Genomic DNA, 15209 nt, shown 5'->3' with positions numbered 1-15209 from the left:
GCCGGAGGGCAGCCCGGGCGGGAAGGGCGTGCGCCCGGGCGCGAGGGGGCGACCGAGCGCGGCGCCGTTGAACTGGGGGAGCTCCGGCGACTGGGATGGAGGGGGGAGAGGCGGGAAGGGAGGGGCGGGGGACTGGCGAGAGGATTTACCCGCACAGGAAATTAACCTGCTGGAAAATCCCGGGGGAGAGGCGGGAGCTGTAGGGGTGGCCGAGTGACCGTCGCCAAACGCAGCCCTACCGGGCAGCTGATTTCTGAAACTGGACAATAAGACCTGTCGCGCAGACTTGGCCAGAGGCGCTCGACGACTAAGTTCAATTACGGAGTCCACAGGCGGTTTCTGTAGGGCGTGCCCAGGGCGTGCACCCCTCACCCCCACGCCTGCCTGGTGCCAGGTGGGCTCTCAGTGCCACCTGCGTTGCCAAAGAAAGAGGAACCTGGGTCACTCTGGCTCTGCGCCGCCGGCAATCCTGCGGGCTCCAGGGAGTGCTCTGGGGACGGCTGACCTGAGTTTGGGCAGCCTCCAGGGGGCGATAGGGTAGTAGGTCTTCCCTCCTGCCCCTGCAGCTGACCCGCCTCGGTGAGGCAGAGGGAGCCAGCACTCCTCCCCCCAGGCCTGAAAGCCGGTCAGGGCTAGTCAGCGCTTTTCAGCCTGACTCTGGGCTTGGGTATCAACCAGGGCCTGCTGCTGGCCTGACTGAGGTCCCAACCATAGGCACTATGGCCTGGGGTAGGAGGCCTGGGTTACTTCTGTGCTGTGAGGCTTGGAATAGGTATCTCAATCAGTCTAAGCTGAGCCAGCCCCATCTGTACAATGGAAAGAAGTAATGGGTGTCTCAGCAGATCTGTACAGGATGAGGAATCAAGAAGTAAGAGTTCAAAAGTGATTTTTCCCCTTTCTCCCCTACCACTCACTGCTCTGATGGCCTCGGCGGAGTTCAGGGAGATGCCAAGGCTGAAAGGACAGCGAAAAACTGGTGAGATTCGCCTCCACGCTGGCAGCATTCCCTCCTCACCAACCCCCAAGCCAAACTCAAGTCCCTCTTCCACCCCTATCCCCACACCTCCGTTTTAGAAACTTTTCTATGGGGAGGTCCCCACAGAGCCACCAAAAGAGGTTGTCCTGCTGTTAGCTATTTTGGTCCAAATACTCCAGGACTGATAAGCTCCCATGGGACCAAAATAACTCAAGAGACAGCTGTTGGGTAACAGGCCCCCAGAGACCCTGCCTTGGCCACTTGGCCCTGCTGTGATTGGTGGAGCCTGGGATTCTGAAGCGGCGGAGCTAAGCCCCCAGTCTTTTTCCAAAGGTACATGTAGTCTTAATGCCTCTGAGCCACAGGATCAAAAACTGAGCCTCTGGGAGTGAGCCAAGGGCTTGATAGAGTCGAGTGTTTGCAGGAGCCCTGCTGGTGGGGGGTGTGAGGGAGGCGGGGAAGACCCAGGGGTAATCTTTGAGGAGCTTGGAGCCCAGTAGTTTTTCCCCTGCTTATAGCCGGGCTACTCAGCCAGACCTCCCAGAGTCCCCTGTCTTGTTTCTCCATTCTTCAGGGTTCCCAACTTGCTGTTGCTGTCCTCAGCTTCAAGGGTTCAGCCTTGGACTCCAGTCTCATCCTTTTAAAGAGGTGGGTGCTGTGCTGGGGGCTGGGGCTGTGGCTGGGAGGGGGTGGTCTGAATGCTCCCAGAGTGGAAGAAATGCCTCAGCCTGTATACGGGGTACTTGATGGGAAAGTATCACAAAGAGCTGGCAGGTGGCAGAATAAATGCACCTCCCACTCAGAACTCTGCAGAGCACCTTGAAATTATCTGTTGCATCCTCCACGTTCCCAATCTCAGGCTTGGTCTGGCGGCTCACTCCAGTACTGAGGGTGCCTGGTACTGGTCTGAGCCCCTGGCGTCATTGCTTCATGACACCCGCGTTTGGTCGGGCTGTTGTCTTGTTACATGTGTGCTGTGTACTTGGGTGTCTGAGTGTGCATGCGAGCCCTCCCATGTCCCGGTTGGCTGGAGCTCTGGCCTGACTCAGGATCCTGGATCTGGTCCTGGTCTCACCAGTAGCCATCGACTCTTTCACGGGTCACTTGATCTCTCCGGGGACTTCTCAGCTTGGATTCCCTGGGCTCCTTGAATATGAACGCTTTGCAAAATTTAAAAACGCCTGGTGAAAATGGAGCCTTTAGCTTTGAGGAGGTCGCGGAGCGTAAATGCCGCGGTTCTTGGCATCAGGCTCAGTGGTAGCATTCATCCTTTTGTGCCAAGCAGGAACTTTATCTGGCACTCATTGGTGACTTTGATTAATGAAAACAGGGATGATTTCAGCTTAATATATGCATGCTATTTAGTCATCAAGGGCTTGGGAAAAGAGGACGCAGGTCAGTAAAACAATAAAAGCATCCCCAGCGTGGTGGCACAGTGATAGCACCATGTTCTGCAAAGCTGGAGGTTGTCTGGAGGCTCAGGGTTCAATTCCTGGGTTGACTTGTTCTTGAGCATCTGTAATTCTGGTTGGCTAAAAGGCTGCAGGGGAGATTGTGACATGAGAGCCCGTTGAAGGCGTTTGTCTCTGTCTATCTTTCATAAAATAAGTATAGTTTAAAATAATAATTAAAGGGACCCCTTTAATGAAACACCTGAGAAACAGTTTTGTCACCCTGAAACTAGAAAAAAGATACTTTCCCTCTCCTCTTCCACAGACAACGTGAGCACCACTCAGGGACGTATTCATGTGGGAGCGTGATTTGAAAACGGTTGGAGAAACCCTGCATTGAAGAGAGGCTGTTAAGTCTTGTTATGGCACGAACTTCTTGCTTCGAGTGTCTCTCAAAGTTCCTTGGGTTCAAATCTAAGCCTTTTTTTTTTTCCACTAACAGCAGAATCATACATGTCAGGTTTGTAGGAGCAGAGAGGTCCCCATATTCCCATATTCCAGGACTCTTATTCCTGGGGGGGAGAATGCAAGTTTTGTCCTTGGTTTTTTCCGCGAAAAAAAAAAAAAAAAAAAAAAAAAAAAAAAAAAAAAAAAAGAAAGCCATCCCCTCAGCAAGGTCATACCGTGAGTCAGTGATAGAGCTGGAAATAGCACACAGGCTGCTTCTGAGCCCCACCTGCTCCTCTCACCCCTCCCCCCCCCCCCCCCCTCTCACCCCTCCCCCCGCCCCTCCCCCCAAGGGGCCTCTTTCTACTGAGGACAAACATTGCAGCCACCAGACCTGGAGCAACTTTCAGAGCTTTATTCTGAGTCCACTCAGGAGGCTCAAATCGGGTGTGGAAAATACCCCAGGTATTCTGGTGTTTTATGAACCCTGCCATCTTGCCTCCCCCAGCAGAATCCTAGGCCTCTTCTGTGCCCCAAAGCAACAGAGCACTTCCTGCCTCCTCTGTTTCCCTGGGGGACCTAGGAGGATCAAGTTCCCAGGAAATCCCCAGGTGGGGCTCGGTCCTGAAGCAAATACAATCCAGTAATGAGGCTTTCCCTCTTCGGGTGCCACCCTGGCATCTAAATGGCCGAAGTCCTAGGCCCCACGTTGTACACAAGAAGTGCCAGTGTGTTGTGTGCAGGAGTCTGCATTTAGGTGCCACACTAGATCTGAATGACAAGAGCCGGCTGGTGTTGGGTGATGTCATTTGAGTTAATGATGTGTATCACCTCTGATTGGCGCCTGGCTGACCTAGGGAGAAAGCACGAGGACATCCTGTGAGCCCCAGAAGAGGGACACACTGTAGCCCTTTGCCTGGGGCAGCCTGACTTGATGGAATCACGGATACTGCTGGTGTCCTTGTCCCCCAGAAACTGGCCCAACAAGCGCATCCGTGTTCCCAGGCCACTGCCTGTTCCAGCCTTCACCACCAGGGGGCACCAGTTACTCTCTGGATGGTCCCTTTACTCTGTCAAATCTGGATCCACTTTTCAGAAGAAAATCTTCCGCCTTTAGTTTCACCTCTGGAAGCAAGAAACAAACCTTCTACCAGCCTAAATGGGAGGGAGGATGGTAGAAGCAGCTAGGAGCATGAATTTGGAGTTAGATCTGCATCAATTCCTGGCTGTTACCTTGGGCAATTTAGTTACCTTTTCTAAACCTCAGTTTTCCCATCTATGAGCTGGGATAATACTGGCATTGCCGGATTGTTAGAAGGATTAAGCGAGATGTCTATCAAGGGCTTCGCAGTGAGGCTGCAGGTGGTAGTAACACAGGAAATGGTAACCACACAATGCTCGACGTCTCTGTCTCACAGACAGCAGATACAGATTTTGTGTAGGCGCATACTTGGCAGGTGAAGCGTGTGTTTGTCTCTCCTGAGTATTGGTCGGTGGTGCCCTAACATTCTAAGGTCATTATAGTAACCCTTCCTGCCCTGAGCTGTTCTGGACCCCTGCTGAGACAGACACATGCACGTGTGTACACACTCCACACACACACACACACGCACGTGCACACCTCTCAGCCCTCTCCAGGGCTGGCTGATGTGAGCACAGTTGTAGGCGAGCACTTCTGTCCCCCTGGCTTGCTGGCCTGAGCGTGGACAGACTAACGAGACTGAGGACGTGGGGTCAGTCCCTCGGCCCAGCACAGGAGACATTTGTTCTCTGTTCATGGCCAGGGGCTTCTAACCCTGGCCAGCCACCCAGCAATGTGTGACCTTGGGTAGGGCTGGGGGAGGGTGGAGGCGGTGCCACCCTGTCTGTCCCAGGAGGAGAACAAGAAGAGTCCAAGTCCATCACCCCACAGGCAGGAAGCACATGTCACAGCAAGCCAGAGTCCTCTCCGTCCTCTGAGTCCTCCTCACTCGCCCTCACCTCCGACCCGCTGGCCTGACCCTGGGCTCTGCTTCTCAAACTCTCCAGCACTCTACCTCCTTCATCCAAACCTACATCCTCTTTCACTCCAGCCCCGGACTGGCCTCCTGCCCCCAATCGTGCCCGTCCCCCACTTGCACTCCCAATACTCAAGGAAGCCAAGTTTGATCACGTCCTCTCCTTGTTTAGATGCCTCCAGTGGCTCCTTTTCAGTGGCAGGCAGGCTTCTAAGATGACCCCACGGATCCCCACCTGCTGGTGTCCCTGGGGTGCTTGTGGGATCTGTGACTCTAATAAATATCGCAGAATGTGGAGGTGCCCGCTGATGGCATGGAGGTTAAGGTGGCTAGATTCCACATGGCCAACTGAGCAATTCAAGTCAAAAATCACACCAGGCACGTGTGCGTGTGTGCCTAAAATCCTATGTGGAGAATGGAGGAGAAGGGATCGCAGCATGGCCATCGCTCCGGGAGGTAATTTCTCACTTTAAAAAACAAATAGAATTGGGAACCAGCAGTTAGCATAATGGCTATGTCGCTGGACTCCCACATAGTCGACCGCGGTTCGCGTCCCGGACCCGGTGGCTTAAAACTCACGCCGGGCACGTGTGTGTGCGTGCCCAAGATCCCGAGAGGAGAATGGAGGAGAAGGGATTGCGGCGTGACCATCCCCCCTGGGGGGTGATTTCTCGCTTTCTGTCTCTAATGTCTCTCTCTGCCTGTCTGGCGAGCGCACGTGCCCTACAGTGAAAATCTCTCAAAAAAAAAAAAAAAACCAAATAGAATACAGCAATGGAGAGGGATGTCATTCTGTGATCAGGTTACAATCAGTGTTGACTTCCTCTTTGATAGAAAACTCTGTTGCTTTCTCCTTGCATATTTTGATGATGCTGGAGTGGCCCATGTAGTAGGGAACTTAGAAAGGCCCCAGACCAATAGGAACTGAATACAGCCAACAACAGCGTGAGCCTGAAGCAAAACCTTCCCCTGTTGAACCTGGATCTGACTACAGTCCGGCCAGCACCTTGTGGCAACCTTTGAGAGACCTGAAGTAGGGGGCTCAGAGAAGACCTGCCCAGACTCTTCAGTCACAGAAACTAAGAGAAAACAAGTGCGTTTTATTTGAAACTGCTAAATCTGGGAGCAATTTGTTACACAGCAATAGCTAACTCATACACCATGGTGCTTGCAGTAATATCCTGCCATGCCTTGTGTAATCCTACATGCCTCTCCCGCTCTATTTTGGACCACTCTGCCCTTGGGCCACCCCTGTCCAGCTACTCTGTTCTGTTCTTTCATGTAATGACTTTAGCTTGTTCCCACTGCGGGACCTCTTCCCTTGCTGTGTCTCTGACCTCCTCCTCCTCAGCTCTTGGTATGTGGTCATTCAAGTTTTCTCAGCTCAAATGTCACTTCCTCAGACTGGTCTTTGCTGACCTCCCCATCTCCCCCTGGTGACTTTCTATGCGTCCCTTGTTTTATTTTACACAAAGTACTGTTACCACCTGGCATTACCTGGCTTGTTCTTTACTTATTCACTCTACCTCCCCCCATGACCATGGAACCTCTAGACGGTCAACACTTTATCCCAGTTCCTAGGAATAGCCCTAGAAATTTCAAGAACTATTTTAGAAATACTTTAAGAATATTCTAAATATTTCAGAATATTTAGGCCACATCGGGGTCAGATGGCTGAGGAGTGGTAAAACACTGCACCCTGCAAGACCGACTCACATGGAAAGGTTCCAGACTTTCATCTGCACACCCCCTGGGTACACAGGACGTGTGTGTGCCCATGCCGGAACTGCCTGAGGTTGGGATGGATCATGGCATGAAGACCCTGTTGGGATGTCTCTTTATCTGTCTCCATAAGACGAAATAACCACTGTTTGTTTAGTACTCCAGACTTGCATGGCAGTCTGTCAAAGTCAAATTGAAACTTTTACTAACTGGACTGTGATAAGAGCCGTAAATTCGGGTAGAGTCAGAGCTAAAAGCTTCCATCCTTGACCAGTCAGCCTGCATTCAAATCCTAGTTCCATCACTCCTGGGCTGCTTCTCTTCTGCAAGTGGAGCAGCCGCTTAAGGCTCAGTCGCTTTGTCTGTACGATGGGGACTCATATCTACCTCACAGGTTCTTGTGAAGGTTAAAGGAGATAACATACAAATTCGGCACAGGAGCCAAGGGGCACTTGTAAAAAGCAGCGTCCTGAAGGTGGGGACATTCTCAATCACTTGGACACCTCCAGCAAAGACATCGCTTGCCTGCTTAATATTCTTGAGGAAGGCACTGAGCTGGGTCCCAGGGAGACAAAGACAAAGGGGACAGCCCCGGTTCCTAGGCGACTCACAATCTCCTTGAAGAGACAGGACACAAGCAGCAGCAGACGCCAGCCAATTCAAGGACTTGCTGCAAATAAGAAATGCCAAGCAAGTACCATGGGCTAGCAAATGTCACCGGCATTTGGAAGAGTCAGGGATCCTGGGCTGGGGTGACTGGGGAAAGGGACATCTTGACGCCAATGACCCTATCTGGCAGATCTGATCTTGGAGCACATGGCCCCATGGCTTCATGCTTCCATACCCTGGCACACACTGTTCCCTCTGCCCCGCCACCTGGCAGGCTCCTGCTCACGCTTGGAGTCACCGCGCATTCCTCCGTGTGGCCTCGACCTTCCCAGGTCCTTCGTATCCCTCAGCGTCTGGGCTTCTGTGACCGCCCCTGGTCTGTAGTGCAGTGTTTATCGATTACATGTTTGTCTTCCCTACTGGATCGTTCCTGAGGTCTGGTGTGAGAAGAAAGAGAGCCTATGAACAAAGACAGCAGGAAAAAGTCCTTGCATGTGTGAGCAAAGATGATTTCTTCTCCGTCTTTATATCCTGCCACCCCAGCACAGGGCTCTGCTTGGAGCAGGTGCTCAGTGTATCTTTACCCAATGAATAAGTGAGTATGTGCATGCACAAACAACTATGAAATGATAATTAGACTGCGTGTTTGAAATCTGACTTGCTCTGGAAAGCTCGAGAGGTACAGGTCTCTGTAATGAACCCCACAAACACCATAGACTGCTTAGTGACCTCAGGGCTTCCTTAAGTGACTAACACCCCCCTCCCCTCACTATGGTGGTGGTGGTGATTCCCAGCACTCTCACTGGCCGTTTATAGATCACAAAGTCCCTTTATACTCATTATTCTCAATAGGTCCCCAGATCAATTGTCAGGTGAGCAAGCCATGGGGCCTTGTGTCCATTTTACAGAAACCAAGCCTTAGATGTTTCAGATTCCTCACCTTGACCCAGCTGATGAGAACCAAGGATGGCTGCCCTTTCAAACCCAAGAGCAAGTTTCCTGTGCTCCTTTTGCAGCCCTTACGGCCTAATGCACGTGCAGTCACTTAATAACGAGAGGTTATTATTAGGTGGCCGTGGAGTGGATGAATTGAGTGATTGGAGCCCCAGGGACTTAGTGACTAAGGTTTTGTGTGTTTGTTTTAATTTTGCCAGAGGTCACATGCACTCTCTGGAGAGACACAGAGAGAGAGACAGAGAGGGAGAAAGCACTCTCCATGGGGCTTGGTCATACCATAATCCCTTCTCCCCCACCTCTCTCTTCTTTCAAGATTTGGGGTCAAGATTTGGGGCATGAACACACATCCATCTGGAATGTTTCTCAATTTGCTGGGTCTGGGACTTGAACCGTGCTGTTGACCATATGTGGTCTAGTACCTTAACCACCACATCAGGGGCTGGCCCGGAACCTAGAACATTAAATATTACTTTAGATCAGCCACACATATTTTACTGCTGAACAGCATTTAAATCACCACAACTAGCCTCCTTTGTCCTCCCCAAAGCCCATTCTGCAGATGTGCACACACGCCAACGTGTGCACACACCCACATGCACACACATCTTCCTCCTTCCAGGTGAGTCTTTCCCAGGGAGCAGATTGTAAAGCTGTCATACCCTGAAGGTGGAGTAGAATAAAGCCACCAGAATGCTTTCTAGTAAAAGCGGAGGCACAGGCGAGGCTATTTTTATGTGAATTTGTATGTCATTTGCATAAATCTGCATGCATTCTTGAAACATCTCACTGTTCTTGAAATGAACAATGAGCAGATGAAGCCACTTCATTGATGCTGGCCAATGACAGAAGTAGACACATTTACTGTCCCAGTACCCAGGATTTGTTCTCAAGTAAGTTTTAAATTAACACGAAATCATCTTAAGTATTACTGAGGACATAAAAACTACAGAAAATAGGACATTTCTACAATAATAATTGTAACAATAATAGCTAACACTGAGCACTTGTGTGTCAGGCACTGCTCGGAATATATTACCTTAATCTTCTTAGTAATCCAAAGGTTGGTGCAGTTATTATGCCCATTTCATAGGTGAGAAACTGAGACCCACCGGGCTGCAGTCACACAGCTTTATCAGTGATTCAAACATGGGCATTCCGACTCCGTTTATTTATGTAGCAAATAGCAGTTTGAGCACTTACTGTGAGCCAGATAAAATTCTAGGCACGGAGAACACTGCAGTGAACAAAAAGACGAAGTCTCAGCTGTCACAAAGCATTAGTGTGTGCGCTGGTTAGGGTAAGGTTGAGTTGCTATAACAAAGAGACAGCAAGACATATTAAATTTGAGAACAGAGAAGAGACTTTTTGTCTTAAGTAGTAATTCGAGGTGTGTCCCAGGCTGGTGAGCAACCCCACTCTGTTCACATGGTCACGCACAGAACCCGGGTTTCTTCCATATCTTTGCTCCACTGGGCACCAAGGTCACTGTCTTCACCTGCGTGGTTGAGGCTGGGGCAGTGTCATGTCCAGGTGCAGCAGCAGGAAGGGGAAGGGAGTCTGGCAGGGCCACACCCTGTGTGCCATCGCCTGGGCTGGGAGCTCTCATTTCCACTTCCTTTCTCTGAGTGCAAACCTAGTCCTGTGGCCAACTAGAGATGGGGGTCCAGTCAAGGGCTGAGGAGAAAGGGAGAATGGATTTGAGTAGAATGGCATTTGCAAGTCGAGTAAACCTCATATTGGATTATGCCAGGGAACTGGAAATGCCATGAGGAAAGATGAAGTGAGGACTGGAGAGCGATGGGGTCACCTTTTTATTCAGAACCAATAGCACTTAATCACTGTCCTTAACTGGCACCCCAGCCTATCACATCCGCGTGTGCAGTGCCAATGCTGAAGGCGTAAGGAGAGCCCCAAGCACTTCCTGAACCACATAAGGTCAACTTCTGCCCAGCTAAGCAGCCAGCTTGCTGGCCAAGCAATGATTTCCTGGACTGATCTTCATGGAGTCCTTCATGTCTTTTATTGAGGTTTGTTATTTGTTTGTTCCTTTTTTTATTTAAATTTATTTATTTACATTCATTCACTATACATCATTACAGCATACAAAATTAGATTTTCCATCCAAAATACACTGTATATTTGCCCAATCAAGCACATCAACTTACATGTTATCATCAACAAATAATTTTCCATTTCTTGGGACCAGCAGTTAGCGTAATGGCTATGTCGCTGGACTCCCACGTAGTCGACCGCGGTTCGAGTCCCGGACCCGGTGGCTTAAACTCACGCCAGGCGCCTGTGCGTGCGTGCCCAAGATCCTGAGAGGAGAAGGGAGGAGAAGGGATTGCGGCGTGGCCATCCCCCCTGGGGGGTGATTGCTCGCTTTCTGTCTCTCTGTCTCTGTCTGTCTGTCTGGCGAGCGCACGTGCCCTATAGCAAAAACCTCTCCAAAAAAAAAAAATTTCCGTTTCTTGTTTCCTGTATATTTTGCTTTTTTTTTTTTTTTGTCATCCTTGATTCCCCATCCTTCACCCTCTGCTGTGCCCCACCCTCCTCCCATTGTCTCTGGTATTCATGGTTGCTTTCTATGCCTTTCCTCCCCTAATGACTTAATCATGTATGTTATCATCAATAACTTTTCATTTCTAATTTCATGTGTGTGTGTGTGTGTATGTGTGTGTGTGTGTATATATACATATATATGTACATATATATATATATATTTACCCCTATGTCTGACCCTCTGCCCTTTCCCACCCTCTTCTCACACTATCTCTGGTGTCTACAGTTGTCTTCAATTCCTTTTCCCCCACATTGTATTGATCATACAATTTCATAAATAATCTAACTACTTTCAATAGCAGTTCAGCTGGTAATTTAAAGAAAAGCAGTTTTGAATTGATAAGGAAATTTGCTTGAAACTCAAAGCCTGGAAACAGGTTAGTATTCTGTTCAAATATAGGTACATGAACCTATTGACACCTCAAGACAGGGCAAAAGCTCTTAAAACTGCACAACAAAGCCTAGAAGAAAAGCAGCAATATTTTAGTCAAGTCACAGAATGCTATTTCACCAGTTCAGTCTCATGTACTTTATCTTCTGTTGTGATTCTATCTTCCCGATTAAATTCTGGGATATAATATTCATCTCCAGACTTATCCCTATGATTAAGTTGGCCATTTTCTTAGTTTTTGAACTCTTATTTCTGTATGTCTGCATTTAATTTTCCTGACATAGTACTCCCTTGAGAACTTCTTGGAGATCTGGTCTGTGTCTTGGAGAAGATCTTCTTGGGTTGATTCTATTTGGGGTCCTTTGTATTTCTTGGGACTGGATCTTTGAGTGTCTCTCTAGGCTTGGAAAGTTTTCTTGCAGGATTTCATGGAACAAATTATCAATGCGCTTATGAGTCTCTTCACCTTCTGGGATGCCAATTATCTGGATGTTTGTACGTTTGATGGTATCTAGTACTTCTCGTATATTATTCTCAAATTGTTGGGCAATTTTCTGTCTTCGTGGTGGATTTTTCTAGGCCAGCAATCTTCTCTTCTATGTCTGAGATTCTATTTTCTGTATGATCTAGTCTGCTTTTAATACTTTCAAGGGATATTTTGACTTCCTGTATTATAGCCTTCATCTCTAATAACAGTTCTATTTGATTCTTTTGTAAAGTGTGAAATTCCTCTTTTAGATCTTGCAAGAACTTCCTCATATCCTGGAACTCGTCAGCTCCTTTCTCCTTTCTCGTCTGCAGTTCATTGTCTCTCTTCTCTTCCATCTCAGTTAGCTTCGCCATTATGAATGTTCTAAATTCTTTATCCGACATTTCCATGATTTCCATTGAACTGTCTGTGGATGAAGAGCAGTTATTCTTTTCCCTTGGAGGAGAGGTATATTCTTGCTTTTCCATATTTCTTGTGGCCCTGCGGTGATTTCTAGTCATCTGATGGATGTGTTTATTCCCAAACTTGAAGTTCAATCACTCTAGTTTGTGGGGCTGGAGGCTGAATTAGCAGTGGGAAATCTTCGTTTCTCTTATTCCCCTGAAATCACTAGTTCTCAGGAACTTGAAGGTGAAGACACCTTGAAGGCATCTTCAAGAAGGCCTGTTCCCTTGCCTCTCCTCTGTTCATTTGTTTTTAAATTCATAATAGAACACGTGTGCCCGAGAGGGAGAAAAAGAGAAAGAGAGAGAGAGAGAGAGACACCCTCCACAGGGCTCAGTAGCACTTTGATCCCCTTCCTATGGCCTTGCAGCCTGTCAGGATCCTGGGCATGTGCCCATGTGTCCAGCATGTTTTCAGCATGTGACTTGGAGCTTACAGTTCAGTATGCTACCCAGTGCAATACAGAGCTTCGGCTGAGGTATTTTTATGTATTAGTCATTTTATTTTCATTTTAAAAATCCTTTAAGGTAGCTAGGGCAGGGTTTGTTTGTTTGTTTGTTTGTTTGCCATAGGGTGCATGCACTCACTAAAAAGAGAGGGAAAGTGAGAAATCACTCCCCAGAAGGGGTGACCATACTGCAATCCCTTCTCTTCCATTCTCCTCTTGGGACTTTAGGCATGCCCAGCACATTCTTCAAGCCACTGGGTCTAGGATTCAAACCACAGAGTTGGCCTGTGGGATTCCACTACCTTAACCTCCATGTCACCTGCCGGCCCCATCTTGCTTTGATGAGAGGGTAGCTTGAGGCTTGAAAATGTTTAGTTATAAAATAAACTGTACTGAGCACCTATGTGCCAAGGAATTGGGATGAAAAAAGGCCAATGGGAGGTGGTTCCTTAGATACCTTGACAAATAGTTTAATGTAGTAGGTGACATATAAGCAAATAGTTTGTAAAATGTACGGTCATGGAAGTGTGTAGAAGGCACAGCAGTACAGAGGAGGAGGGAAATCATTCTACCTGGGCGACCCCTGCGCTCTTCAGCCCTGTTCTCACTTCGTCTTTCTTCATGGCATTTCCAGCTCCCTGACATAATCCTCGTGAGTGCCACTCTATGGCAAAGGCTGCCCACCCAAATCCATTCTCCCTTTCTCCTCACCCCTTGGCCAGACCGCCATCTCTATATCCTCCCAAAGTCAGATGTGGCCTTAGGACTAGGTTTGCACTCACAGAAAGGAAAGCGAAAAGGGATCACAGAAAAGGCGAGGGCTGCTCAGGGGCTGAGCAGGAGTTCTCCAAGCAGATGGGGAATAGGTGCCAGGAGGGGAAATATGCCCAGGTGGAGAGAGAACTGCAGACATAAAGTCATGGAGGTCTAGAGATAGGAAATGCTTCACGAATTTGGCTACGACCATTTAAGAAAGGCTCCCTAAACCATTAGATAAATGCAAGAAATGAACCCTAGACCGTGGGTTTCTATTCCAGAGGAATTTGAGGACTTCTTTGTTACTGTTACAGGGTCTAGTGGGCAGTTCCCCAGATGTTGTGCAAGCATTTCTAGAGTTCTGATCACGGAGCTGTGATTTCCATTCATTCATCCAATAGTACCTCCAGAGTGCCTTCTGAATGGGTGGGTTCTAGCATATAGACTCAGACATCGGGCAAACACTGATGCCCCGGGTCAGGCTGTATCAGGAAAAGCAGTGCATGTTGCATGGTCAGGAGTCTGGACTTTATAAGCTCTTGAAAGGTTTTATGCTGGAAAGAGACATACCTGGATGTGCATCTTAGACAACTGACTGTGGGGCAATGTAGGGATTGAACTGGAAGGAAACAAGACTGGAGAAGGAGAGCCAGTTCTAGAAAACAGTCCCAGCAATTCAGGGCAGGCATGCCATCACTCAGCATGCCTAGAAATCTGCCTGAGGGAAAGGAAAACAAGCCCACCAGAACCATCTAGGCTAGGCTCCTCTCAGCATCATATATAATAGTCAGAAACCGGAAACACTCCAGATGCTCTGCAACCGGCGAGTGGATAAAACAAAATATGGTCTACCATACAATGGGATAATACTTAGCAATAGAAAAGAACAAACTACTGACATGCATTACAATATGGATGGACCTCAAAAACATCATGTCAAGTGAAAGAAGCCAGACACAAAAGGCCACATATTGAATGATTCCATTTACACAAAATACTCAGAAAAGACAAGCCTATAGGGTCAGAAAGCAGATCTGCCTGGGGCTGGCTAGCGACTGGTAAGAAGGAGGGAACTTTTTGGGGTGATGAAATGTCCTAAAACTGGATTATAGTGACGGTTGCACAACCCTATATATTTATTAAAAGTCATCACGTGTCTACTTCTAACAAAATTATATTTTAGTAAAGTTGTTTCTGTAGAGCGATGAGGAATCCTGGGCTGGGGTCTTGATGGAGAAGGGGCTGGAAATTTCTGAACAGGCAGGTACGAGGGAGAAGACAGAGCGAGCATCCACCGAGCTGCCTTCCTCTCCCTGAAACACACAGAGCCCTGCCCTTGCCTGTCCTTGCAGCTACTGCCTCATCTTCAAACCAGAGCCGACGGACAGGGGCACTGCTGAGTGACACAACTGAAATCAAGTGCTGGAGACAGACAGAGGGGGCTTGGTATTCTGGTGCCATTTGCTATCTGTGGGCACTTGGCATGTTAATGTTTCCGAGCCTCAGTCTCCTCCCCTGTGAAATGAGTCGACACCCTCCCTTTTATGGCTGTTGTGAAGATTCAGCAGTGGCCTGGTACATGGGAAGGCCTGAGGAGGTGCGAGATTCGTACTTCCTGTTCCTCACCCACTCTCAGCGATGGCCACTGCCACCCCTGCCACCACCACCCGACAGTCCTCTGCCTTCACGGGCTCTCAGGGATTGCTGGCGGCCTCGGAAATCAGAGAGCATCTGAAATTCTTCCGCCTTCTTTGCCTTCCTTCTTCCAACCCAGGAACCCCATTCCAGCCCAGCCCCTGGGGCACAGTCTCTTTGGGGAGAAGTCACTCAGGACTCCCACTATTGGGTGAAACTGGGGTAAGAAGCTTCACACACCAGGAAATGTATTTGCATCAGATGAGGTCCTTTTGGAGAGCAGCACCTCCCCAGCTCACTTGGCGCCCCCAGAACTGACCTTCCGTGGAACCTGAGGGAACATCTTTTATGTTAATCGTGAGATACCTTACAGATCATTCTGCT

General features: G+C 48.7%; 1 long non-coding RNA gene across 2 annotated transcripts in view; it reads left to right on the top strand.

Moving 5' to 3' along the window:
- Window positions 1-89: 89 nt before the first annotated feature.
- Window positions 90-15209, top strand: part of LOC106734570 (uncharacterized) — a 53483-nt gene continuing 38363 nt past the window's right edge. The window contains exons 1-4 of one of the 2 annotated variants that reach the window (XR_001370134.1): window positions 90-394; window positions 942-976; window positions 1551-1624; window positions 2693-2964. This is a non-coding gene — a long non-coding RNA (uncharacterized LOC106734570). Of the gene's footprint in view, window positions 395-941; window positions 977-1550; window positions 1625-2692; window positions 2965-15209 lie in introns of those variants that run through there. The other variant, XR_001370135.1, reaches the window with a different exon arrangement.

This window comes from Tupaia chinensis, unplaced genomic scaffold (assembly GCF_000334495.1).
Source record: "Tupaia chinensis unplaced genomic scaffold, TupChi_1.0 Scaffold000146_1, whole genome shotgun sequence".
Taxonomy (NCBI): Eukaryota; Metazoa; Chordata; class Mammalia; order Scandentia; family Tupaiidae; genus Tupaia; species Tupaia belangeri.
The sequence above is the reverse complement of the archived record's forward strand: the minus strand, read 5'-3'. Positions and strand labels throughout refer to the sequence as shown.